Below are 24,931 nucleotides of genomic sequence, written 5' to 3'. Positions count from 1 at the left end.
TAATTATAATTAACGAGATAGGCGGGAAATGACGGTTTTACCCTTGGAAGCCTTTAGAGGGATTTAATTGACCTAGGGTCAATATTTTCTTTTTACCTAAGGGTTATATTCAATTAGAAGGCTGTAGAAAAAATTGAAAGCAAAACAGAGCATTATTATCATCCTCTCTCTCTCTTCTCGGTCATCATCCTTCTTCTTCTTCCTTTCTTTTTTTTAAACTCCCTTTGAGGATCCAAGCTAGGAGAGCAAGGCTTGAGGGCTTAGGACCTTGGTTCAACCATTGAAGAAGATCTAAATCAAGCTTGAGGTAAGGAATTCAGCCATGAAATTTTTTGGTTTATACCCTGTTTTTCTATTAGTTTCAGTTGAGAAAATTTGAGAAGATAAGTTGAGAATCAATGGATGTTTTTTAGAGAGTTTTCTTGGATTTTGATGAGGTTGTGGTGTGAATAAAGTTTTGGGGTTGAAATATAGGTTTGGATGATGTTTGGGATTGGTTTTGAAGCTTAGTTTTCAGGGGAAATCGGAGGGGAGAAAACCAGGGATTTTCTGGTCTACAGGTGGCGCCCCAGCGCTAGGCAGAGCAGGAACTGGAGGTTCTCTCTGACTTGGGCAGTGCCCCAACGCTACCAAGCACCACCCCAGCAATAGTGCACTTTCCATCAAACCTGTTTTTAGGGCTTGGGATGACTTTGGGGGCTCGGGGGATGGTTCCACTACCCCATTTGGGTGGTTTGGGAGTCCCGAGAGCACAAGATTGGTCCCGGGAGTGAGGTTTTAGATTATAAATCTTTTTAATGATTTATTTTATTAATGGGATTCCATATTTTGTTATGACTAGGTGACCGCTAAAGGATCAAAGGATTGATCGTTCTCAAGGGTCGTTCTTTTACTAATTCTTGCTCGAACTCGAGGTAAGAAAACTGCACCCTATATATGCGACAAGCGTGGTTATCATTGAGGCATGTTGAATGTTGAAATGTGGACATTGGATGCATATTAAATGCTTAGCAAATCTTGCTTATTTGTGATGCACGAGAAACATGTGGTTAGGGCATGCCATGAATGTTAAATATGAGATTGATCAGAGCTTGAGTCTCTGTGACTATGCATGATCCTAATTATGCTAGCAATGGTTAAGTAAGCATGTTGAATGCCCTGTATTCGGGTATTTGACGTATGATATATGCCTGGTAGCATTGCTTACTTGTGTGTGGTACTGACTAACTAGTCAGAATCGGTACTGGTCGCGTGTTATTACCTAAGAGTCAGAAGCGGCATAAGCGTCATAGACGCAGAGCCGATAAAAGATTAGATCTAATCGACATCGACATTGATTGACTCATATGGAATATTAATGCTGGACCGACCTTAAGTTCAATGAAAATTATAAGCGCTTGTCTAGTCTATGACTAGTTACTCAGGGCCAGGGCCAGGGCCAAAGTCCTGGGTGACTATTTAGTCACATGGCTAAGGGAGCGAAATCCCACGTTAGTGACTCTGTGGTCACTCAGTAGGTTTATGTTTGTGACTATTTCATCAAATACCTACCTTGTTTAAGCTAGTGAACGGATCACTTATTTGTAAAGCCCAGGTGACCGTGTCGTCACATGGCTAAAGGGAACGGAACCCACCTTAGTGACTTGTTGATTTGTCACTCGTTTAAAGGTACAGACCCCCTGTTAGTGACTTGATAATTTTTCACTCGTTTAAAGGTACAGACCCCCTGTTAGTGACTTGTTGAGCAGTCACTCGTTCATTGTTGAACTTATTTGCATGCGTAATTAAGTCTATTGTTGCTAGGCATGCACTGTATGATTTGATGACATGTTATTACTGTTCATGAGCATATTGAGTTTTCTTACTGGGCTTTGGCCCACGGGTGCTATGTGGTGCAGGTAAAGGCAAAAGAACGTTGGACCATCCATGAGTTGGAGAGCTTAGGTGACGATGTGTACATATGCGGCTACTTGACCGCCACAGTCGAGGGTTAAAAGAGGAACTAGGGTTAAACCCTGTTTTGCCGCTTAGATTGGCTGGTTGTAAATATTCTCTTGTAATTAACCTTTTAATTATATTTTTTTGGGATCCCAATGTTTACAGTAAACGTTTTAGTGAAACGTTATATGTTAACCAAAATTTTTAATCCCTAAACCGCTAATCATACTTAGTTACACGATTATGGCCAAATGACTCGATTAGGGAGTTTAGCATTGTTTAAAAGGCACAACGTAACAGTCCCTGGATTTTAGGGCATTACAGTATTCGTCATTGAAAGTGACGAAATACTTAAAACCACCCCTGGCTTGTACATTCAAAGGTCGACAAACATCTTAATGAACAAGTCCAAGTGGTTCCTTGGCCCCATCACCCTTTGCAGGGAATGGACACTTGGTCAGTTTGCCTTCTAGACAACATTCATAGATAGGTAATTCACCTAAGGTGAGTACCCTCAAAGGGTCGTCCTCTAAAAGTCTTTGAATCCTAACATAGCCAATGTAACCTAATCTCAAATACCATAAATACGTCATGTTATCATTATCGGTCTTTTGACGTTTATTGGTCCTAGGTTTAGCTACTTTGAATAATTCATTATTAAGAGCGAGGGGTTCATTAAGTCGTAGAATATAAAGCGCGTTTTCCAAACATGCAATACACAATTATGTTCCATTGAAAGAAATAGATATATTAAAACTTGTGAAAGTCATAAGAAATTATTCTAATTGCAGCGTGGAAACTGAAATTAATTTTCTACTAAAATCCGGAATAAAAATACATCTTTCAAAATTAAATAGTTATTTCCGAACTTCAAGCGAGTTCCTTCCTCTAGCTTGGATCGCAACGAACACTCTGTTACCAACTCTAAGCTTTAAGCCAGCTTTGCCCACTTCCTCCCACGATTCAAGAAGCTGTAAAGAATTACAAACATTGTTAGTAGATCCAGAATGAATAATCCAAACAGATTTATCATTCTATAAAACATATGCATCTAAGATAAATGAACTATAATCATTACCTTTGTTTTTTGTTGCTGGATATTTGGGGCAATCCTGTTTCGAATGCCCTTTCTCATTGTAGCGGAAACACTTACCTTTACCTTTCTTGTTTTTCTTATTCTTCCCGTTAGGCATCTGTGCATTTGGTTGTGCACTCGTCTTTGAAGCCTTTGAAGGCTTGGGGTTGTTGTTTTGTCCATCTCTCCTCTTGTTTCCAGCTTTCGAAGATGAAGCCTGGTTAGCTTCAGCTATAGCTTGATCAGCAGCAGTAGTAGTTGTTGTCTTATTTTCTCCTCCCTTACTTGGTCCACCCATGATAGACTCAAAAGTTTGAAGCTCGTTTATCAGCTGCGTCAGACCATAGTTGAGTTTATTGAACACATAGTTGTTGGTAAATGGTAGGAAAGCTGGAGAGAGACTATTGAGGATTAAGACGACTTGAGTTTCCTCATCTATTGTTGCTCCATGCAGTTCAGCTTCTTAAAAATAGTTTTTCATTTTGATCAGATGATCGCGAACATGTTGAGAAGGTGCAATCTGACCATTGGCATATTTCTTGGTGGCCTTAAAACGAGTCTGCACTAACTTGACACCAAACATGTCTTGGAGGTGATCCATGATTTCGTAGGTCGTCTCGACATTCTCCATCTTTGTTTTGAGAGTGTCGACCATACTAGTCAACATGTAGTAATGCGCCTTGTTGTTGGCCGCCTACCAATGCTCATACTTATCCCTCACAGACTTGGTAGCTTCTTCAGCTGGAACTTTCGGGGATTCCTCAGTCATGATGAACTTGGAGTTGTCACCAATCAACACAATGTTGATGTTTTGCTTCATAAGGAAGTTTTCTCCAGTGAGTTTGTCCATCGAAAGTAGAGAAAGGATGGGAGTAGATACAGCTATACTTAAAACTACATATTATCAATAAAATAGAAATCAATCACATTTGCTCAATAAAACTTCTATTCACACAAATTTTAAGAAATAGCACAACATATACCAAAAATATGTAACATATAAGAAAAAAATACAAAAAAATAAAATAAAATCATATCTGTATTTCTTTAGGTTTTTAACTAATCTATGATATCGTTGTCCCGATTGGCTAGAGTAAGAAAATATCATTAGTTGAATAGAGTTGTAACTCATTTTTTAATGGACACCATTATTAACAACCTACTATTCGATCAAAATAAGAAAACAAAATCTCTTATTTTATGAGTTAGACCCACAGTTTCGATAATCAATACATTTAGTCCTAGTAGTCACCGTAGAAGTTAGTCTAGTAGGGGGACGAATTATCAAAATAACTAATGAACGCCTTTCATAGGGGGACGAATCAAAGCGTCTCGATGCCTCATTAAGCTATTGACCTTATTAAATCAACGGTGGAGATCGTATATAATTCTTAAAATAAGCTCATTATAAAAATAATATTTTTATTATTATTTTTTGAAAATTAATGACTATGGTTCTTCAAAAAATTATAAGATTAAAATTTTAGAACTAGAATCCTATAATTTTCTATTAATTCTAAAGTGTCACATTGAAACAAATTCAATTAATTTAGAATTAATTTGTTGCTAATCAATATTTAGGTTTAACTAATATAATGAACCTATACAATTAAGTCCAACTTAGGCAAATGGGCCTTAACAATTGGTCTTGCATGGAGGAGGGTTGAGTCCAATATGTCATTTCCACTACTAAGGCCCCCTAACTTCCACACAAGGTCCAAAAGACAGGAATTTAAACATTTGTTTTATTAATTGTTATTAATTGATTAGGCCCACTATAGTCATGCAAAGCAAATGAGCATTCACAAGTGGAACCTCCAAAAAGAGAAGAATTTAAACTTTACATTTTCTAATAGGCCCAAATAAAACCTATCATTTTATGAATTATTTTATTAGGAAAAATCAATATATTAAGCAAACATATGTGTCACTATATGTATCTAAACCCAATTGCAAAAATACCACATATAATGAAAACAAACATGTTATAATTGGATGAGCCTAATCATGTTACTATATGAGCAAGTCTATGAATTTTATTTAAAAATACCACAATTAATTTTCCATAATTTATCAAAAATTCAAATTAATTAAATTTTTTACAAAATAAGTCAATTTAAATGACATTTATCAACAATCAACTTGGTTTAGGTTAATTTGAAAAATATTAATTTAATTTAAATAAGATTTATCAACAATTAACCAAAATTAATTTAAATTTCATTTATTAAAAAAATATTTTATTAATTGGTTTGAAAAACGTGATATTTTCTAAAATCTAACTAATTATAAATTTTTAAAACAAATACCATCTGCTATTTTTGAAAAAATATCTTAAACAGTTAAAAAAATTCAAATATCTATAAAAATATCTAGTCAACAAATTTAAATAATTTAAATATTAAAATTCATAGAATAATCATATATTAATATCTTCAAATATCGGATTTAAAAAATATCTTAAATATCTGATAACTTAATTCTAATATTTTAATATTTTAAAATATTTAAAATTAATTAGTTAACCTATTTTTAAATTTGAATTTGAATCTTTGTAGGAAATATCTATTTTTAAAAGATCAAACAACAAAAATATCATATTTCAAAAAAGATATTTTTAAATAATAGAAAAGATCTCATATTTTTGTATTAACCTGTAATGACCCAACTACTCTAGACTATGGACCATCAATGAAAACTTAAGCATAGACACTAATCCCTAATAATACTTACAAGTGAAATAATCATACTTTATTTAAAACTTGTAAAACCAATGTTTAAACTTACATAAACTCAAAGCAGAATATGGGATCCCATTGTTTTAAAATCAAAACATGACCTAATGATAATTAAAAAGAGATTACATAATAAAACGCAGAAAGATACATATAAAAACCATAAGAAAACAAAAACTACATCCTCGAAACCGAAACTCTCGACTCCTTGAATCCATTCCGCCTCAATTCACATTCCCCAAGCTTCCAAGAATCTTTCCCGCCTCTAAGACTATTCTCCTGCACATAAAAACAAAAAGGAGTGAGCCTAATGCCCAGCAAGGAAAATCTAACACATAACCATAAACATAAAATTCATAAGGTAACATAAAACATACTATAACACTTATGTCACATACATACTATAATGGTCATTATTACTTGGGGTCCCATAAACTAAACAAGTCATATGCCCATTAGATTAGTGGGGTTTTGCTAGCTAAGCAAGTCATATGCCCATAATCTATTTGGGGCTTGTTAGTCATATGGGCCATATGCCCAAGTCTACAATCATACTTATTAGAACATATTGCATAACATAAAATCATAAGATAACATATAAAAGCATATAACACATAAATCCTATCCTATTTTCCTTACCAAAATAACCGGGATATGGGAACTGATTTGGGACCTTGGAACACTCCTAAAAACCATTTATAATATGGTGAGTATATTGAAGAAAAGGGATGAAAGTGAAGAAGGAACTGTACTATCAAAATATACTTACCAAAAACCTTGTGCTTAAGAACTTGGATTTCCTAACCAAGAATAAGAATAAGGTTAGAATGAGTAGAAGACTATGAGAATTTTACAGAACATAATACAGAAATGGACTAGAGTTTGGAAATACCTTGAAGACTTATATGACTAATCTAAACCTTGAACCAAAATGTGAATAGACCTTACTTCCCCAAGTGTTTGATAAGCTTATAATGATCAAGCTTATAATTCCCAACCCAAGTGTTTACACTCTCACACTCACCTAGCAACTTGCAGCCTCTGAACTTAGAGTAATAGATGAACAAATGGCTGGGTACTAGGTCCTATTTATAGAGTTTAGGAATGAAAAGATCTCATTTAACTTGAATAAAAATAATGGCTTTTTAAGTGAAAATAATTTGAATTATCGTTTAGCAGAGGCTGAAGACTCGTTCAGAAAGGTGCTGGACTTATCAAGAGGTTGAAGGTTTGAAAGGAAAACGTTTTTGAAAACTTTCAAAATATGCTAAGAGGGCGATATATCGCCCCCTGTAGGCGATATATCGCCTGGGCCAGTATGACCGAGGCAATCGTGCAATGTTTCGTGGTTTCCGTATCTTCGTGTTGCGATATATCGGCATACGCTGATTATTTAAACACGAAATTACACATTTTTAGCTTAATTTAAATTGAGTAAATAGCCTTGACTAAGCCTTCCAACATTTTCAAAGCTGCTGACTGACCTTAGAGTATTCAAATTTTAACCTTAATAAATTTAATCCTCAAAATACTTAATCATTAATAAACCCATACATAACATGTGCTATATATTTCTATTGGTTCTTATTTAAACCTTATAGTATACTAAATATTATCCTCAATATCAGTGATATTAATCAAACCTTAGGTTAAAATAATATTTCTAAACTATAGGTTAAACTTAGAAAATCTACTAGTACTACTGTGAGTGTCCAAATAAATCCCAGTCTGAACCAAAAATCCACAGTCATAAAGATAATACTATTATTACTATTATACTACTATCTACTAAGCTAAGTAAAGTTCTTGGACTCTACATAACCTATTAAAAATACTTTTAAAAATCAAATTTTAAGAAAAAATTAACGCAGGCCGCTGCCAAGGAAAGTTGGTGGCCGCAGCCACGAGAGTATCTGGGCAAAAATTCGCATGCTGCGGCCACTGCCCGAGAAAAAAAAATTTAATAAAATTTGTGTAATTTTTGAAGCCAAAAACATTTTCTAAATAATTTTTACCATGTTTTACATCAAACAAAACATTTATGTAAAAATTATTTGCAAAAAAACACAACAAAATAACCGAAATATGTTAATAATCACATAAAATTCAATATGCATCATTAAAAACATAAAATCCACCCAATTACTCAACACATCAAATAATTCAATTTTACCATGTTAATGCATGAAAATAAAGATTACCAAAAGCTCTAAGGCCAGTTGATAGGAAAACTTATACATGATCTTATTTATTTTCATGTAGATCTTATATTTAACAAATTAATATAAGAAAACCTAGAACATGTTTCTAAAATTGAATTCAAATAGAAATAATGATAAGAACGCTTACATTATACACAGTGGAATGAATGAGTCCTTCCTTCAGTTTCTCTAACCCTTGTATCCTTTCTGTCGCGTGGTATCACTAAGAAACTGAACCGATCTTCAATTTGCTTCACAACCTTCCAAAGTATCCTTAGAATCACCTAGACTAAAGTGAGCAGTTCTCAACACATGAGATGGATACAAAGAGAAGAAGAGAAAAGAATATTGAGGCTTAGAAAATGACTTTTGCTGTATAGAGAATCTAAAACCTAGAGCATCAAGAAGAGGGACATCATGGTTGACCCCAACGCGTACTTCGAGGCTGAGCGTATCATTTCCATGATAACGACTCAAGGGAGGGTGAACAAAATTATGCTAAGCCACAACATAGAGGTCAAAACTGGAACTCTCTTAGCCCAACCTACGTTCGAAGGGGAACGGAGCTACTCCCCTCTCCAAGACGACTTCGCAGCTTGGAGTGATGAACACCTGAAGGCTGAGGCCTTCCTCCCCCTGGACCAGTACTTCGCGGATTTTTTAAATTACGTGAAGCTGGCTCCATTTAAGCTCCCTCCAAATTTGTATAGACTTTTGGCGGGGCTGAAATATTTGTTGCTGAAACACGAGTGGGAGGTCCCCACTCTGGAAGACATTCTTTATTTCTTTTGCCTTAAGGGAAGCCTCAACCAGACTGGATGTTGTGATGGATTCTACTACCTCACAAGATTCCCTAACTCGGCCTCCATCATTGAGCTTCCCAGTCATCCAAACGACTACAAAGACTTGTTCTTTATGTCGAATGGATTTTGGAACTGCGAACACCGTTACTTCAACCGACCTCATAAGTCTTCTGTCCTTGCGAATTTAGCTCATGACTTTCTATTCCTCTTAAGATATATATTTTTTTGTCTTAACTGAATTTGTTTCTCGTGCAACCATATTTGCGAGGATGGGAAAGTTCGTGACCCTCGGGGGTCAATATGAGAAGCTATCTGGGCTTCCCCCCCCCCCCCCTTCGCGTGAGAAGGATTACCACCAGGTCATGAATGATTGGTGAAGGCCAAACACTGGCCTTGAGGACCCAGGCTATCCTTCTGACGATCCCCGAGCTCCCATCCTCTCAAGAGTCCCTACCAGCCATTAAGGGCGAGGAGGATGAAGAGGACGAGGTGCCTATAGTGAGAAAAAGGCATGCTCCCGAGGCTATTTGGGAACTCGACCTAGAGCGAGTTGCGTCAGGGGCAGCAGTCGGCCCCTCCAGCCAAGGTAACCCATACCCCTTTAGGGAATTAGATAGGGTTGTTGCCAATTTTAGGTTAGTTCATTTTAATCCAAACCAGCTCATCCATCATCATGCCTATAACCCGAATCAAAATATAACCCTGCTGCAGTGCGTAGACTACTTAGTGGTACGCCATGACAACAGTTATCCTAAGGGCACAATCGTAGTATATAACACTTTAAACTTTAGATACGCCAGTTTTTAGGAGTATGGGACTAACCGTAGGACCTGGCCTTCTCTGCTTCAGGGTGCATTTGCCCTTGGGTTTAGACAGTATGTAGAGGAATCCAGCCTCAAGGAAGGACCTGAACTTGAACCCTTTAGGATCCCAGCAATATTAGTCATAGAATTCCCCTCTCCTCCATTAGTTCCAAGGCTGGAGGTCGTGATAATAGACTCCTCCCCCAGCCCGGAGGGTAGGATCATTGTTCATTTTCTTTCTTTATATATTTCTGACAACCTTATTTGTGAACTAATTCCTTTTTGTTCTTTTCAGGCGAAGAGATGGAACAACCTGGAGGTCCTGACCTCCGAACTGCTTTCCAGACTAAGAAAGTTGGCTTGGGCTACGACATAAAGAGGCTCAGGATCACGAAGAAAACCCCCCTGCAGCGGGAAACACCTCAAAATCCCATGCCAAGGGGAAAGACACGAGCTCAACTCGGGAATCAGTTTCGGTGAGTTCTGTTATCGCTAAGGTCCCCCCTCCTCCTCCTTCACCTTTATCCATACCTCCCCAGGCTTAAGTGCTACAAGCTGAGCCCCCAGCTCCTACTTTTCCAGCTCCCACTATTCAAATACCAGTAGATCCTTAGGACCTGGAGAAGATCCCTCAAGCCTTTCGAGGTATCATTTATGAGACTGTGAGCCATATGGTGGGGAACGCCTATAAGGCCAGCTCGAGGGATCTGAGGACCATCGAGGAGCGCAGCCCGGAGAATGTCATGGAAGCAACTATGGGCATGAACATCACTGTAAGTTATCTTTCCTTGGTGAAAAATTTCTTCTTCTTGTGATCAAGGGTTTATCTCTGACTTGTTTTGTTATTTGGCAGTCTGTCCTGGCCTAGTATCGCAGCATAGCCCGTGCAAGGGCTAGAAACAATGAGCTTCAGGCCGATCTGAATGCTGCCAACACTGCCCTGACTGCCACTCAAGAAGGCGAGTAGACCGCCAAAATTGCCTTGGCGGCTGCTCAAAAGAGTGAGCATGATGCCAAGGCTGCTCTCGCCTTGTCCCAAGAAAGCGAGCAGGCTACAAAGACTGCATTGTCTGTCCTCCAGGCTCAAACTACACAACTTCAGGTCGAGGATGCTGAAGCCAAAGCAAAACTGCTCGAGGCCAAGGCCACAATCAAAGAAGAAAAGGCGGCCTCATCGTCAGCCGTGGAAGAGATGTTATACCAGTGCTGGGCCTTCAACCCAGATGGGAACTTCTCTTTCATGGGAGCTGAGCTGTGGGATCCGTACCTTGCAAGATTCAAGGCTCAGCTTTTGCAAGAACCATCAGAGACTGGTGAGGCTTCCGGAGTAGCTGAGGGGGATGGCGAGGACGTCACATCTTCAGGGCGAGCTGATGGAGCCCAATGATACTTCTCTTGTATTTTTCTGTAATTGTTTCAGTTTTTTTATTAAACAATTGCCTTCGGGCTTAGTTCGAGATTTTTTCTCCTCGGGATAATTTGCTTGCTTTATTTCAATATACATCTAAAATTTTTATCCATTTATCTCTCCTTTACTATCTCTCATGTTTATGAATCCTTAGACTTGTACATTCGAGATTTTAGGAATCGATTTTTAGATCAGGATAGAATTTATCGAGCTTGGTTATATCCAAGTTTTGTGTGTTGATTTGTATCAAACCTATTAAAATCAGGTCTTGAACCCGGTTATATCCGGGGTTTTTAATAATTTAAACTTAGTTTGTGCTAAGTTTATTGATAACTCGAGCTTTAACAAGCCCTTGATATTAAACAATTTTCCCAACTTTCCAAGTTTTTGACCTAGTTACGTCCAGGGTTTTAAATGATTTAAACATAGTTCGTGCTAGGTTTATTGATAACTCAAGCTTTAACAAGCCCTTGATATTAAACAATTTTCCCAACTTTCCAAGTTCCGGACCTGTTGTATCCAGGGATTTTAATAATTTAAACTTAGTTCGCGCTAGGTTTAATGAAAACTCAAGCTCTTAAAAAGTTGTTGAATAATCAATTTTTTCCAAGCTCTAAATTTTGGACCTAGTTACATCCAGGATTTTAAATGACTTTAAATTTAGTTCGCGCTAGTTTATTGAAAATTCGAACTTTAAAAAAAAGCTATTGAATAATCAATATTTCCAAGCTTCTATATTTTGGACCTAGTTACATCCAGGATTTTAAATGATTTTAAGTTAGTCCATGCTAGGTTTATTGAAAACTTGAGCTCTTAAAAAGCTATCGAATAATCAATTTTTCCAATCCTCTAAGTTTTAGACCTAGTTGTATCCAAGGATTTTAACGATTTAAACTTATCAAGTAAGCTTAATTTTGCCAATCTCGGGTTATGTGCCCCCCAAGTAACCAAAATGTAGAAACTTTCTTGGTTTCTTTTACAAACGCTAGAACACGAACTCATACAATCTTAAAAATTATTTAATAATCCACTTATTATTTAATAAAATGACTTTTATAAATAAGTCTTATATTGATGGTGGTGCTGCTGATAATATTTTTTCAAATGTAGGGCGTTTCAGGTCCATGGGACTACTTCCCCATTCAATTGAGCTATCTTGAAAGTTCCTTCACGCAAAACCTCAACGACCTGATATGGTCCCTCCCAATTCGGGCCTAAAACACCATCCTTGAGATCTTTATTTGCTAGAAATACCCTTCGAAGAACTAGGTTGCCCAATCCAAATCTACGCGTCTTAACTTTAGAATTAAAATAGGGAGTGATTTTTTGTTGATAATGGGCGAGCTGTAACTGTGAATCTTCTCGTTTTTCTTCAATTAGATCGACAGATGCATTAAGTAGTCCCTTATTCTGCTCTTGGTTGAATGTCCTTTTCCTATGAATGGCTACCATGGCTTCAACTGGAAGGACGACCTCGCTTCCAAAAGTTAAGGAAAAAGGAGTGTGTCCTGTGGAGGTTCTGTGAGAAGTTCGGTAGGCCCAAAGTACTTGCGGGAGCTGTTCGGGCCATAATCCTTTGGCCTCATCTAACCTCTTCTTTAGGCTCACCTTTAGGGTTTTTATCACAGCCTTGACCTGCCCATTGGCCTGTGGATATTCTACTGAGGAGAAACTCTTAATAATACCGTATTTTTCACAGAAGTCAGTGAAGAGATCACTGTCGATTTGTGTCCCATTGTCTTACACGATCTTTTTAGGAACCCCAAATCGACATATAACACTCTTCACCACGAAGTCTAGGAATCTCTTTGACGTGACGCTTGCCAGAGGTTCGGCTTCTACCTGCCACTTCGTGAAATAGTCAGTCACCACCACCACGTAACGAACTCCTCCCTTTCCCATAGTTAGGGACCCTATTAGGCCGATTCCCCATACCACGAATGGCCACAGGGATGAGATCATCGTTAGCTCAATTGGATCATCTCGAGCAACTATGGCGAAACGTTGGCATTTGTCGCACTTCTATACATACGAGATTGAATCTTTTGTTAGAGTGGGCAAAAAATAGCCCTGCCTCAGTATTTTCAATGCTAGGTTTTGTCCCCGAGCATGATCTCCACAAAAACCTTCCACTACAACAAAATAGAGGTTTTATGACTTTAATTGGGAGACATTGGAAGTCTACAATGTCTCCCACTTAGTGAGACGTTGTTGCTAGGGTCATTGTAGGTATATATCCCACGTCTCCCAATGGGAGAGGTGGAAAGTCAAACGTTGACTTTCCACCTCTCCCATTGGGAGACGTGGGAAGTGACTCACCTCTCCCAATGGGAGACGTGGGAAGTCCCTAGGAGACATCCCACGTCTCCTATTGGGAGAGGTGAGTCACTTCCCACGTCTCCCAATGGGAGACATTGAAAGTCTTCCACATTTAAAAAAAATAAATTAAATAAATTTATAATTAATATTATTTTAATTTGATTTAATAATTAATTAAATTGAAATAATATTAATTTAAATTGAAATTATTTTAATTTAAATTGAAATTATTTTAATCTAAATTTAAATTAATTTAATAATCAATTAAATTGAAATAATATTAATTTAAATTGAAATTATTTTAATCTAAATTTAAATTAATTTAACAATCAATTAAATTGAAAGAAAAAAATATATTTGTTAGATATATACAAGAAATACAATATTTGTTAGAAATATTCAAAATGAACAAATATTGCATTGTGTATGAAGAAAGAGTTAAAAAAATTTTTAAAAAAACCTATCAACGAGGTCGGTAACTTTGGATTATCGGCAACATATATGTCGCCCATTCTTGTCGCAACTCATCAATTTGTGCCTCTGTATATGATGTGCTTGTTAGCTGCAAGAAATATAAAGTAAAATATTTTAATTAATTATTTGATTACATTTATAGTTTCAAAAATAATTTGTAAATTTTAATTAATAATACCGTTCTCAAGTAATGCCCAGGACTCGCATGTTCAATCAAATCCTTCAACATCCTCATTAAGTAGTATCCACATGGCACATTGTCCGGTTGGTGTGGACACTAATTATTTAAAAATATGAGTAATTTATTATTAAATTGAAACTTTTTAATTAATACATACATATTATTCTACTTAATTATTATTAAATTGTATACAATTATATCAACAATTAAAAAAATTACAAACAAATATAGAATTGTAAAGATAATTATGTAAAAACATGGCATCACCTCATGAGTTACATCTTCAGATATAATGACAAAATCCTTAGGCCACGCTATTGGCATCCCAATGGCCTGAGCAACTATGTACATGTCCAAATCAGGATATGCAATTGGAGCTATCTCCCCATGGTAATACCAAATTATGTAACTCTTGTCGATCCCATTGAAATATAAGTGTTCTTTAATCTTTTTAAGATCCATCTTTTTAACATTTCCACACTTAAGACATGGACAATAAGTAAAATTTGGGTCTTTCACATTTTCCGAACAAAACCTTAAGAACAAATCGACCCCGTTCCTATATTCCGCAGATAACCTATTCGCTGACATCCACTGTTTATCCATATATTCTCCTATGTATATGGAAAAGAAAAGAAACAACACTAAATAAGCACGTGATAAAGTTGTATGTCTATATAAAACTAATTTTTTATTATCCTAGATAAAATCGGGTAGCATTTCCCCTATAATAGTGACCTAACCATCTGCATGTGAATATCAAAACAAACAATTCAAACCACATACAATAAGTTTCTTCCTTATAGAATGTCTATATAAAACTAATTGTTTATTATCCTAGATAAAATCGGGCAGCATTTCCCCTATAATAGTGACCTAATCATCTGCATTTGAATAGCAAAACAAAAAATTCAAACAACATACAATAAGTTTCTTCCTTATAGCTTCGCAGCACACAGTCAAATTTATCAGAACCTACTTCACTAATACACACAAGTTCTCAACCTTCCGTTATCATCGCAGCACACAATTTTAATCTCAGAACCTACTTCACTATGGATGAATATTTAAGATATTCAAACTCCTCTAACATTTGTTTAATAATATTAAAAGTAGAAGTAAGAGAATATATATGTACCTCTTGCAATCTTTAATCCAAAAGCTAGCAAAGTTACTTCACTTAGTAATCAAATTCGCTATTAAATCCACAAACCAATAAAATTAAATTAATAAATAAAACATCACTAAATATCTAGCAATATATAACGTATTATTGTAATTTTAGAAACTTAATTACCTCAAATGTGTAATTTATATTGGAATTTTGATGCAAAATACTCTCTAAAATCTCACCACAAAAATCACAACCTATGAAATTAAATTAATTAATATGTTAAACATTACTAAACAAATATCACTAAATATCTAATAATAGTAAATGATATTGGTAAAAAAATAAAAAAAATCTCAATGTGCCGCTAATTATAACCTCAACAAAAAATTAATATAAAATTTCATAACCTAAAAACTTAATAATAAACAAAAACATAAAAAATTTCATATATTTATATTTTATAAATTATTTAATAAATTTATTTTAACATAACTATATATATAACAAAATAGTTACAATTTAAAAAAAAAATTCAAATAGACAAAAATATATCTAAATTTCGAAATAAAAAATGATAAAAATTTTAAAAAATTATGAACATATATACTCTAATGAAATCTATACAATGTGATAGGTTAAATTAAAAAAAAAAACTAAAAAATCATAAATCCCTAAAAACCTCCATGGAAAAACCACAAAAACATACAATGTATATAAAAAAAAATGCATAAAAATGTAAAACTAACACAAAATCATGTATATTACTCATCCTAATGCAAAACCTATGATTTATTTGCAAAATAATTAACTAAAAATCAATAAAATAAAATAAAAACATACCTTAGAACCCTAAAAAAATGCAGCCCCAATTCTCTCCTCTGGTTTGCATGCTCTCGGGTTGGTGATATGTGAGGAAGACAAAGCATATTTGGTCATATATGAAGGGAGCACATCCAATGTCTCCCAATGGATGACGTTGGATGTACCCATAAACACTACCCCAGCCTATTTCCAACGTCTTCCACCATTTTCAATGTCTTCCAATTGTAGCCAATAATATACACTTTCAATGTCTTACACCATCAGACATTTAAAACCCCTGATAAGTTTTAATGTCTTACACCAATGGTGTAAGACATTGCAGGGAGTCATTGTATATCAAATTTGTTGTAGTGTTCGTTCACTTCTTGCAAAATGGTTTTAGCTTCCTCGGGCAGAGCACATTGTAAGAGAGGCAATGAATGACCACGTCAGTACAATGTCCCATCCACTATCACATACTGCGGAGCTTGATATAGTATTTTTCTTGGGCCTGTTCTATCGTCAAGTAGCCTTCCTGTTGTGAGGTATTCCATTATGGGAGTCATCCAGGTCGACCTTGTGTCGATCATTTCGACTTCTACCATTTTTGTTACACTCGGATTCTCTAAGAACTCCACTGGCACTACATTCAGTGTCTCAGCTTCTTTTGTGGTGGAAATTCGTGCCAAGGCGTCAACATTTGAATTTTGCTCGCGAGGTATTTGTTCCACAGAACTGTACTCAAATTTTGACAATTCTCCCTTCACTTTAGCTATGTAAGTCGCCATCTTCGTACCTTGAGCTTGGTATTCTCCTAATACCTGATTGATCACGAGTTGGGAATCACTATAGCATTGGACGACTTTTTCCTTGAGCTCCCTTGCCACTCTCAGCCCAGCTAGTAAAGCCTCATATTCGGCTTCGTTGTTGGATGCCTCCAATCTGAATCTCAGAGTTGTATGAAATTGATGCCCTTCTAGGGAGATTAAGATGATCCCAGCTCCCAATCCGTTCTCGTGTGATGATCCATCCATGAAGATTTTCCATAACTCCTGCACCGGTTCCTTCAAGAGCTCCTCTTGAAATCCGGTGCATTCAGCCATGAAATCAACAAGGGTCTGGCTTTTGATTGAGGTCCGTGGCACGTACAATATCTCAAATTGGCTAAGCTTGATAGCCCATTATAAAAGACGTCCCGACGTTTCAGGTTTTTGCAGTACCTGCCTTAAAGGTTGGTTGGTCATGACGTTGATTGAATGGGATTGGAAATATGGCTAGAGCTTCCTGGAAGCCAATATCAGATAGAATGCCAGCTTCTCTATTAGTGGGTATTGTGACTCAACTCCGAGAAGTCTCTTGCTTATATAATATACTGGTTTTTGGGCATGGTCTTCTTCTCAGACTAACACGGCACTGACTGCATTTTCTGTCACGACCAAATAAAGGAACAGAGGTTCTCCAAAAATAGGCTTAGATAACACTGTGGGCTCGGCCATGTATGTTTTTAGGTCGAGTAATGCCTGTTCACACTCCTCAGTCCACTCAAATTTTTTGTTTCCCCTGAGCAAGTTGTAAAATGGCAGGCACATGTCTGTATATTTTGAAATAAAACGATTTAAAGATGCCACCTTTCCAATCAGACTTTGAACTTCTTTACGCAACCTTGGCGAGGGCATTTCTAACAATGAGCTGATTTTCTCGGGATTTGCTTCTATTCCCCTTGTGTTGACTATGAAACCCAGAAATTTTCCAGATGCCGCTCCGAACGTGCAGTACCTGTCTTCCAAATCTTTACGACTCTCAAAGCTTCTTTAGGGTCAATGTTTACTTCCTTGAGCTCCTCTATAGCTTGGAGTTCTAACTTGTCTTCACCCATTCGTGGGTCAATGTCTTCACGTGGGGCGACGTCACTATCCTCTGCTTGCTGAGGTTCTTCTATCCCACAAGTAACTTCTGCTTCCTGGGACTCCTCACCTCCGGCAATTATGACCATAGCTTGATGCATGGGTTGTGATTTTCCCTTCATAGAAATGCTATAACATTCCCTGGCAGCGAGCTGATCACCTCTGACGGTGCATATTCCCGCAACTGAGGGTAATTTTATTGCTAGGTGGCAAATAGAGGTTATGGCTTCAAATGTCATCAACGCAGGTCGGCCCAAAATCACATTGTATGCAGCTAGACAATCAATTACAACAAACTCAAGTAGCTTGGAGACAGTTCGTGACCCTTCTCCCAATGTTACCACTTATTTGATCGCCTCGATGGCCGCTGACCCTTCACCAGAAAGCCTGTACAGAGTCATTGAGGTCACCTTTAATTCTGTTACAAACAACCCCATTTTTTCCAAGGTGGACCTAAAAATTAGATTCACAGAACTCTTGTTATCTACTAATGTCCTCCAAACCCTCCAGTTGGCGAGCTGAATGGTTATGACCAAGGGATCGTTATGTGGGAATTGGACGTGGCTAGTATCCTCTTCTGTAAAAATGATTGATTTTTTTTCCAATCGTTGTTGTTTTGATAATCGTTGTTCCGGAATGAACTCCACTCTGCTATGGGATTTTAGTTCGTTAATGTACCTCTTCTGGGCCCCGCTGCTCGTGCCTGCCAGATGATGTCCTCCCGAAATGGTGGCTATATCTCCCCTTATTATCGGAGGAGGTTCTTCCTGATTCGCTTGAGCTCATGTTTGTCTTACTGGAGCTTCAGAGACTGACAGAGGGTTTGGTCCAACAGGCTGATTAGGGACCACCTGATTTCAGGCGTACTGGGCCAAAGGTCCCACTCTAATGAGAGTTTCGATCTCATCCTTCAGTTGTCGACAGTCATCAGTGTTATGACCAATATCATTATGGAATCGGCAGAACTTTGAAGGATCTCTCTTCACCCTCTGGCTCTTCAATGGCTCTGGCTTCTTCCATGGAAGACGAGTAGAATTTTCCAGGAAGATGCGCTCCCTAGTATCCGTTAGGTCGGTGCAAGTGATGTAAACAAGCTTGAATCTCTTCCCAGACTTATTTTTCTTTGTCTCGCTCTAGTCGCCCTCGCCATTTCCCTTCCTCTTGTTATTTCCCCCCTTGGTTATTCTGGGTAACGGTTTGAGCCGTAGCTGAAACATTTGTTACCGCTCCAACAGGCTGGAGGGGGATCTAGATGGTTCCTATGATAGAAGCTCGCGCCTCCTTTCCCTTGAAGTTCTTGCCACAGGTCGCCCCCAAAAAGGATTCATGTCCTCAATGCCATGAACTTTGAACTGTCATCAGCATCCCTAGCTCGTGCAGCGACATTGGCAAACTGACTTAGATATGTCTTCAACGTTTTGCCAGGTTGTTGCTTTACATTAACCAATGAATCAGCCTCAACTCGAGCTGCTTGTGAATCACAGAATGTTTTTTTTAACTTGGAGGAAAACTTCTTCCACGAGCTTATGGAATGTCTCTTGTACGGTTTAAACCACTGCCTGGCTAGCCCAACCAAAGTTGCAGGGAATAAAATACACCTTAGATCGAGTTTGACATTGTGGGCCATCATCATGGTGTTAAACATTCCGAGATGATCTGATGGATCTCCATCTCCATCAAATTTTGACAAGTGTGGCATTCTGAAGTCTACTGGATATGTGACCGCCGCAATATTTGGAGCGAAAGGATCGAGCTCATCCTTTGAGTCACAATCGTCTTTGTCTTTTCCAGATAAAAGTTTCTTTATTTGCTCTTCCATCAGAGCTAACCTCTCGAGGGTCTGGTCTTTGGTCCCTAGGTTACCTGGGGGCTATTCAACAGCTCCCATCCTATTGTATGTATTTGATGGGTTATTTTCCCTCCAAGCTCAAGCTTGGTTTGGTGGGGCATTCCCATTATCGCATACTATGGATGGACCTCCCTCTTGTCTAGTATAACTAACATCTTCATTCTGAGATGGATTCCTTCTCTACAAATTCAGGCGATCATGAAAATCAGGTTGCGACTCATACTTAGGGCTTTGCGCTGCACTCAACTACTTTCTTAGGTTGCCCTCGGACCTACCACTATGACGACTTTCATTCTAGTAACTCCCATTTGCGAAGCTTACATATCGTTGTTGGGGCCAAGGATCTGGATTTTCAACACGTGCGATGGAGGAGGATTTCTCCTACTATCTCATTAAGCTGGAATGTCCCGTGTAGGACGAGGTGGCATCGGATGCCTTATCGATGATGGGAGAATCCTTATTGGCGAGGAAATCCTTGTCCCACTAAGGCGAACTAGATTAGGCCACCTTTGTTCTACTGCATTATTTCTAGTTCTCTGCGCCTAACGATCCGATCGCGATGTAGGAGGGTTTGCTGGAACATTTTATCTCAGTGAATTTGTCCCAGTCCCTCCTCATGGATTTCCATGGGCATTCCTAGGTGCTTGTGAAGGAGGCATCGAACTTGGGGTTGCAGTTCTAACTGATCGACTGACATGCTGATGACCCCTATGGGGGCCACTGGTTTGAGCATTCTGGCGATCTCGTCTTGTAGGCACTGAACTTGGGGTGGCAGTTCTGACTGAACGACTTGGTTTGGATTGGTTATTCCTGTGGGACTTGTGAGACCCACTTTGCCTCTTTCCAACATTAACGTCGTTTGCAAGAAGGTGTAACCGAGCCAAAACCTCCTCAATTTGCCTGTTTGCCTTGGCGAGACGGCTTCTTAACTACATATTTTCCATCTCAACGGAAGCTAAGCAGTCTGGGTTTGGATTTGGTGGTAATGACGTCGAACTCCCAGTGTCGCCGTGACCCGCTAGTTGCTTTCCCGGACATTGCTGGACTTCAGGGCCATGCTCGTTTGAAACAGCGTTATGATGGGCCTCCTGCCCACCAGGTTGTTCTATCTCATTATCGTGCATTGAGTGGTGAGCACCATAATGAGATTCGACTAGGATTTCGATAAAGCACTAATTTATCCTCTCAATGAAAGCACCAAACTGTTGACGCGGTTTTTCGCCAACAGTATATTAAGAAATAATAAGGTAGATTAATGCTTAATAAACTGTAATGAAAAATAAATTATTTCACTCAAGAACACAGAACTTTTACGTGGTTCAGTGGTTAAAATCCACCTAGTCCACGAGTCTATATTATTGTTGTTTTTCTCTCTATTTTGGCAGAGTTTCAGTATTACAGAACAACGGTCCCTTTTCCGTCCAATATTCCCAGTATTTATAAGGGAATTTCATGGACAGGTTTGAGTAACCGCATGAGTCAATCATGCATTTACATAATTATTACATTTAATACAAATAATTCTCATTTACATTGGGATATGATCTGATCACAAGATAAATGTACTCCTAATATCTGGGATATTAAATATGACAGCTTGGTCATAAATATACATATAAAGGGATCCTGAGTCTCTGGGGATCCGCAGATATGCAATATACTAGATCTACCACGAGCTGGATATCCCCTCCAAGCTCGTGCTTCAACAACTGTTTTAATATTCTGAGCTCGCGCTTCACGGCCTTCGTGTCTGTAGCTCGGGTTAAACCCAGGACGCCTAATCACCACGCGTGACCACATGACATTGGAGCTGCCCACATATATAATAAGCAAATATCATTCCCTTGGTTATTTCTCCGTATATTTATTTGTCAGCTTTACTCGGGTTTAGTGAATGAAGTCGGGTTAAAATTAGGGTACAACAATCTTATTATAAGATATTTATTAATTTATTTGACACTGATATTTTAAGATGAAGTTAATTTTGAATTAACTGATATTTATTTTGGGATAAATATATTGTTTAAAATATTAAGTAAGCAAACAAATGAGAAAATTAGGGAAATCCCTAATGTGGCTCACGCCACTCACTGTATTGTACAGTGAGTGGTGCCACGTAGGGATATTTTTCTTTCCCTGGGATTTGAATTTTGAATTTCAAATTAACTTTTTTATTTAATTATTATTTTTTAATTATTATTTAAAATTAAATACCTGAATGAGTTGTAACTGATTAGTTTTATTTAAATAAAATAAAGATTAATTAAATTAGTTAATTATCTTTATAAACCTGAAAGAAGCGATATTTTAAGTTTAAGATTTATTAAGTTATTTTGACCATCACACTCTCTCTAAAGAAAAGAAACGATAGAATAAATTCCTAAATCTAAAATTCTAGAAATTTCTATAATTCCCCTCTTCTCAATTCTTTATAGATCTCATGTGTTGAACACATCTAGAGAGTCTAAATCAACCTCTGAATCCTACGTGCCAACACACGTCTATGTGTGTTTGAGGATTGGCTTGGAAGGCTAAGGTGTGACCATTCGGAATAAAGATAGGAAGATCGTTGATTTATACAAAATGATTCAAGGACACTTGATTGACTTCAAGAGGTAATCTTTTATCTATTTGTATGTGATTTAATATTTCTATATATGTATGATCCTGTCTGGTATTAATAAATTTTAAAAGACCTCATTCTGTTGCGTATTCTTTTTTTTATATTTAATACAAAAAATATAACCCAGGAGCAAACTTTGATAAATTCAAGTTCAAGCTTGACATGAAATTTCCTACATTTGATCATCTATGGTATGCCTTGAAAGTGTACTTTATAAATACTTACAGACAATACTATTTTGTTTTCAATCATAAACATAGGCTTAGAGCTAAATGCAAAGCTAAAGGATGTAAGTGGCTTATATATGCAAGGTTACTGAATCTTGATGGAAAAACTGTTAGAGTGAACACATTAGTGGATTAATATGAGTGTGGTATAGTACTTGATAACAAACATGTTAATTACCAGTGGTTGGTTAGCCAAACATTTCTTGGAGCAATTCAAGCAGAATCCAAACATGGACTACCCGGGCTTCAAAGAGATGACTTCTGCTACAAAATTCAGTAATGTTCCCAATTGGATTTTCAATAGAACTAAGAAGAAAGCCAGAGAGATGTTGGAAGGATTTGTAAAGGATCAATACACAATCCTGGATGATTATTGCAAGCAATTACTAGAAACAAACCTATGGTAGCACTACTATACTTAACACCACACTTGTAGAGGGAAAAAAAGTGTTTGAAAGGGTTTACATTTGTTTGAAAGTGTGTAAAGATAGTTTCAACAAGGGTTGCTGGCCTTTGATAGGCTTAGATGGATGTTTATTAAAAGGATATTGTATAGGGATGTTGTTGGTAGCTATTGGGATAAACCCAAACAACTCTCAGTATCTAATTGCTTAAGTAGTAGTTCAAAAGGAAAATAAGTTTTCTGGGACATGGTTTCTAAAGCTTCTTCTTGAGGATCTTGAGATTGAAAGGCCTGCCACATTTATAGTGATGAGTGATAGCAAAAAGGCCTAGAGAATGCATTGGCTGCCATTTTTTATGGTCCAGAAATCAGATTCTTTGTGATAAATCTACATTCCAATTTCAAAAAAGATCACCCTGGTCTGGTAGTTAAACTTATATTGTGGGCTTGTGCAAGGGCAACAACACTTGTGGAGGTCACAAGAAAGATGAATGAGCTGAAAGAGGTCGATGAGAAGGCATGCCAATGGTTGTTAAAGAAAGCACCAATAGAGTGGAGCAAATCACATTTCAGAGAAAGTGTGAAATGTGTTATGCTTCTTAACAACCTATGTGAAAGTTTTAATGAAGCAATTTTTCCTGTAAGGGATAAGGCTATTGTGACACTGTTGGAGAAGAACAGATTCTGGCTTATGTGTAGATTTTGAACCAACATGGAAGGTGTTAAGAAATTGGTACACCCAATTGGTAAACGAATCTCGGATCTTATTGAGAAACACAAGAAGGCTACTATACATTGCAACACAACCATTGTAGGCAATGGAGAATTCCAAGTTTCTTTCCTAGGAGTAGAAACACTGGTGGTTGACTTGGTTTCCAAAAAGTTCACTTGCATGGTTTTTCAATTGCCTAGCATCCCTTGTCCTCATGCACTGGCTTGACATTGCTATTTAGGATTTACCTCTGTGGAACTAGGAAAATTCCCTTTATGTCTACTAGAAAGTAGTTTAGCCAACCGACCCATTTGTGTCTCCAAATTCCTGATGGACCACCTTGTCTCTATCATGAATTGATTTAATTAGACTGGTTGAGTTGTTGGTGAGTTCATTGGAGGATGTGTTGGTGGATGAGATGGGCATGGGTTTGGATCATATCAAGGCCTAAAGTGTAGTCCATAAGTCGGTTGATGAGGTGGGTGTTGAGGTGGATACTGTGGTTGTAAACCTTGGTTATTTTTCCAAGACAGGTTAGGGTGATTCTTCCACACAGGAGTATATGAATTTAAGTAAGTGTTGGGTGCAGGTCTTGGAAAGTTACCAATAGCCTGTGGCTATTCCAAAGGCATATTGTTCACGTCTTCCGAGCAACTAGGAGTGCTCAAGCATTGCTCATAAGAATGTGGACCCCCACAAATCTCACAACTCATTACATTATGTACTTGCATTGTTTGGGCGGCGAGGTTATTCTGCTGCAATTGCTTGGTTAGAGATGCCACTTGAGCGGTCAATAAAGCAATAGAATCAACCTCTAAGACTCCCCGCCTTCTTATTCTCACGCTCAATGGGCCGATTGTAGTGATCGATGGCCATCTCTTCCAGTAATTCATAAGCATCATTAGCATTTTTTCTCATAAACGTTCCTTGTATTTCCCCCCAAACCATTGTAAAATGTATGCACTAGCAACCACTTCTCTATTCCATGATGTGGGCACTTCCTTTGCAACTCTTTAAAACGTTCCCACGCATCATATAACGACTCCCCATCCAGCTGATGGAAGTATTAATCTCTCCTATATATCGGGCTGAATTCACAGGAGGTAAATATTTACCAAGGAATTTCTAAGCCAAGTCTTCCCAAGTGACTATAGAGTTGCTTGTAATGAATTCAACCAACTCTTAGCTCTGTCTCTTAACAAAAACAGGAATAATCTTAATCTAACAATATCGTTACTCACCCCATTTATTTTGAATGTCGTGCACAACTCTAAAAAGTTGGTAATATGGAGATTTGGCAATCCACCAAATTGTACACAATTATGTACCATCTGAATGATCGGGGGTTTTATCTCAAAACT

General features: G+C 37.5%; 1 non-coding gene across 1 annotated transcript; it reads left to right on the top strand.

The window, feature by feature from the left end:
- Positions 1-24,550: 24,550 nt before the first annotated feature.
- Positions 24,551-24,660, top strand: LOC133828381 (small nucleolar RNA R71). Its single transcript, XR_009891005.1, has one exon. It is a non-coding gene; the product is annotated as a small nucleolar RNA R71 (small nucleolar RNA).
- Positions 24,661-24,931: the final 271 nt, after the last annotated feature.

The sequence above is a fragment of the Humulus lupulus genome, chromosome 3 (genome assembly GCF_963169125.1).
Source record: "Humulus lupulus chromosome 3, drHumLupu1.1, whole genome shotgun sequence".
NCBI classification, from domain to species: Eukaryota; Viridiplantae; Streptophyta; class Magnoliopsida; order Rosales; family Cannabaceae; genus Humulus; species Humulus lupulus.
This window is presented reverse-complemented; position numbering and strand designations above follow the sequence as displayed.